The following is a 4,166-nucleotide window of genomic DNA, read 5'->3' as shown; positions in this document are numbered from 1 at the left end:
CAAGAGTCATTGGAGTATGCCACTCGATTAAGGAGACCTTAAATACAGATGACACATTACAAACAGTTTAGAGTTTGAAAGGCTTTACTTCTCAAGTGGGTGGCTTTATTTTTATAAGTTTAATTGTGTGTCTCTGAATTTCATGCTGCACAAACCCTTAGCCATAAAGCAGTAGGGTAGCTGTTATTTTACAACAAGTTTCAGTCTTTTCATTTTCATCATGAGCTAGCTTCTATGGAGAAAAATGGAGAGGAATGGAGAGAGAGGAAAATGTACAGAAGTCTGAGGAAATGCCAGTGTAAAATTTTGCCCTGAATGATTCCTGAAACCATTGATAATATTGTAAATAGACCAGAATAAAATACAAGGAAACTATTTGTTTATAAAAGGTACAGGAATAAACATGTATAACCCAAGCAGTTCAAATTATGCACCTAATTATTAATTGGCAAAGCAAACAGGGATGGATGACTAAGCAGGAAGAAACTTGGTCACACAACAAGGTGCAGCCACATTCCAACACAAAGCAGTGTGCATTGTCAGGTCACAGTGTAAATGTGGAAGCCAATGGTAAAAAATGCTTCCATGTGTGGCCATATAGGTTTGCTGTTAGTGCTGTTAAATTTATTCATGGTGTGCAAGCAAAATGTTAAAGGTGAGTAAGTTGATAGTTTCCAAATTACAGTAGGAGACACATGATGCTGAAAGCAGAAACTATTTCAAATAAAAAGAACACAAAGTGCACAGAGTAAATATTCCAGTGACAATATCGCTGATACAGATCATCTTTTTCCTGGCCTTTATCGTGTATCTGCATGGAGTCGGCATGTTAATCTGGATTGGCAGTTTTAGTGATACAGGTGGCCTGATGCCCTCAACCTTCCTGCTCTCCCACCCTCCCAAATGGAACAAAATTTGTGCACCCCTTCTGTCTGTGTGCCGTTTATTCCAAGTGAAATCTGATAACATTTTTTAATTGTTTGGTGAATTGGGATGTGGGTGTCAACTCATTACTCACCTAACAGGATGTCAGAAACTGAATAAAAACCCACAAACCATGCACTTATTGTTAATCAGCCAGACAGATTTGATCTGGGGTCAGCGTGCCTCTTTGAATCCCTGAAGTGGCATGCTAATGCGTCATGGATAAATGTATTATGAGAGAGAGAGAGAGAGAAAGATATGGGATTTGGTTTTAAAAGGTGCCAGAATAAAGAACTCATATGTCAATGAGACAACAGTGTTTCAGAAATTGTGTACAAATTAGATTTTTATACAAAAATTATGTGTCAAAATTAAACTGGCTAGTGGTTTATACAGATGAAACATGGAGTCATACGATTTACACTTAAAAAAACGACTTCTCAGTGTAGTGTGCAAGGAGTATTGTCAAACAAAACTGAGGGCCAATGTTTAAATGTTGTGCTCAGCACATCGGTGTATAGAAGTATAGCAAGAGGCAGTGCTCCACTTGCCTAAATACTGGAGTGTATGCTGCTCTGGCCTTTTCCCTCCTCCTCTCCCCCTCCCACCATTTCTCAAGCATAAACAAGACAGGGCCGCCACAGTGCCCACGTCTTCAGTTCCCTTTACTCAGCAATGCAAAGTGGTTTCATGATGTTTGCACATTTGATGACAAACAGTGTGAATATTTCAATATCCATCTATGCTTTGGAGGTGTAGTTTGTTTCCCTTTGACTTGTGCACTTCTTTCCCATTTGTGTCAATCAGTGGTGCAGCTGAGGTGAAAAAAAGCCTCTGTGGTGAGTGCACCAGTTCCTCATTCGCAGGGGAAATTGATGAAGAGACTCCACAGTGAAAGGGGATAGCGTACAAGGAAAATATGCTAGTGGAAAAGATTGTTCCCGTGTGGCCTCATAGATGTGGAAAATTGACTGAACCATGGCTGACCGGCTCCAATGGAGAAACTGAGAATGATCACAAAGGCAGAACTTTTGATGCTTAATGATAAGTGCATTACTTTCCAAAAAGTTGTCAGTGTGGTCAATATTAGTGTAGGATCATTATACATGCATGATATCTGTAGTGAAAAGTTGAGAATGTGCAAGACCAAGGCAGATGAATCAAAATGGAGGAAGATGGAACAGCTTCAATAGTTCCTAACATAAATACTATTTTCCCTTTTTTGGTCTTATGAATCCATATAAAGTATTTATATGAAAAGTGATTTTTTTTCTTACATGGTAACTATTTCTGATCCTCATTGTTAAATGACAGTTACCTTGTAAACAATTACAGTGAATGTTCTAAAATATTTTACCAAAGGTAACATTCAACATTTAATATTCAGTTACACCAGTTGCACTCAAAACTTTAATCCGATTAATCTTCATTCGTACTTCATTTTAAAGGTATATTTTTCAGCTGTATAAAGAACATTTTGTAGTATTTCAAAATTTTGTAGTTTAGAAAAATAATTCTACATAAAAATGTTGTTATCACATGGAACACAAAAGTGTTCAAGTTGTAGGATGTTAACTCATCAACCATGAGCTTCCATTTTATAGTCCTATTTTTTTCTGTATCTAAAAATCTTGAAGCATGGAATATTTCAAAGTTCAAGATTCTCTCTCTGGAATAATTGTGACAGGCTTTAATAGAAAATATGGAAGAAATTTATGCACCAATAAATACACTCATAAACATAAATCTCAGTATTACAGACACTTAAAAGAATGCACAGCTGATAGAAGATCATTATTTCTAAATGTGCATAATTATTTTATATAATTCTTGTTTTTATGAAACTATAAATAAGTAATTAGTATAAATTATTCATTTTATAAATAATTTGATGCACATGTTTCTGTAATAGGTATAATGGAGAATGCCACAGGCAGTAGCAGTTGGCTCAATCTCTTTTAATCATATAATAATTCTTCATCAACGAAAACAATGTTGGCATAATCACTGTCAATTTCCACTTATGTATTAGTGTATGTCAAGTACATGTAAGTTACTAACTTGATAAATAAAGTTTTGTAATGTGAAGTTCATAAGAAATATTATTATTTCCATTACTTCTTAATTTAAAGGAATTATATAATCTGTTATGTCAAATTATTAGAAGAGATATTTTGTAATTATTGTACTGAAATTCAAAATGTAAAACAGTGATGTGAGATACTACAATTACATTGTTGGTCAAAACAAGGCTGTAAAAACAAAATGAAGAAAATTTCTTGTAAAAGAAATGAAAATGATCAGTTAAAAATTAATTTATTGTAAAACAATAACAGCATTATATTGAAAATACATAAAGTCCTTCTGTATGAACACAGATACATACAATAAAAAATATGAAACTTCCTGGCAGATTAAAACTGTGTGCCACACTGAGACTCGACTTCGGGACCTTCGCCTTTCATGGGCAAGTGCCCTACCAGCATCCTATCTTCCAAGAGTACTAGTCCCACAAGTTTCTCAGGAGAACTTCAGTGAGGTCTGGAAGGTAGAAGATGAGGTACTGGCAGAAGTAAAGCTATGAGGATGGTTTGTGAGGCATGCTTGAGTAGCTCAGCTCCCAAATTCGAGTCTCTGTATGGTACACAGGAAGTTTCGCATCAGCAAATACTCCACTGCAAAGTGAAAATTTCATTCTGGAAATAAAAGATATGTATGTAAGAATGCAAAGATCAAACACTACAATCCAATGGTGAGAAATGCGGGACTATGTGCAGTGAGACAATAACATGGAAGTTGAGCAAGTGTAAGAAGACCCCTGACAGCTAGCAGCATTGTTGTCAGCTTTCAACTGTGAAGTACTAATAGCTGTAGGTGAAAATGCACCCATCTTTAGAGCTGAAGCACACTGAGGCATTGCTGTTGACACATTTACAAAATTTCAATACATGATCGACTGAGGTTGGTGCATGAAGCTGCACAGTCCAGTTCACTTTAACTGTCAGAGAGCTTCTTATGCCAACTATACTATGGGAAGATGTGATGCAGAATAAATAGAAAAAGAAGGGATAAAACTACTGTCAAAAATACTAAGCCCTAAAAATAGGTGACTAGAGATGGAAGGACTATGTCAGAGAACGAGGACAATATCGGGAGAAATCAGACTGAAAAAGCCGAGGTTTGTGATGCATGTGATTGAGATAAAGACTGATAGAATGAGGGAAACACTGTGGGAGACAACG

This window comes from Schistocerca nitens, chromosome 10, assembly GCF_023898315.1.
Source record: "Schistocerca nitens isolate TAMUIC-IGC-003100 chromosome 10, iqSchNite1.1, whole genome shotgun sequence".
Lineage (NCBI taxonomy): Eukaryota > Metazoa > Arthropoda > Insecta > Orthoptera > Acrididae > Schistocerca > Schistocerca nitens.
The sequence above is the reverse complement of the archived record's forward strand: the minus strand, read 5'-3'. Positions refer to the sequence as shown.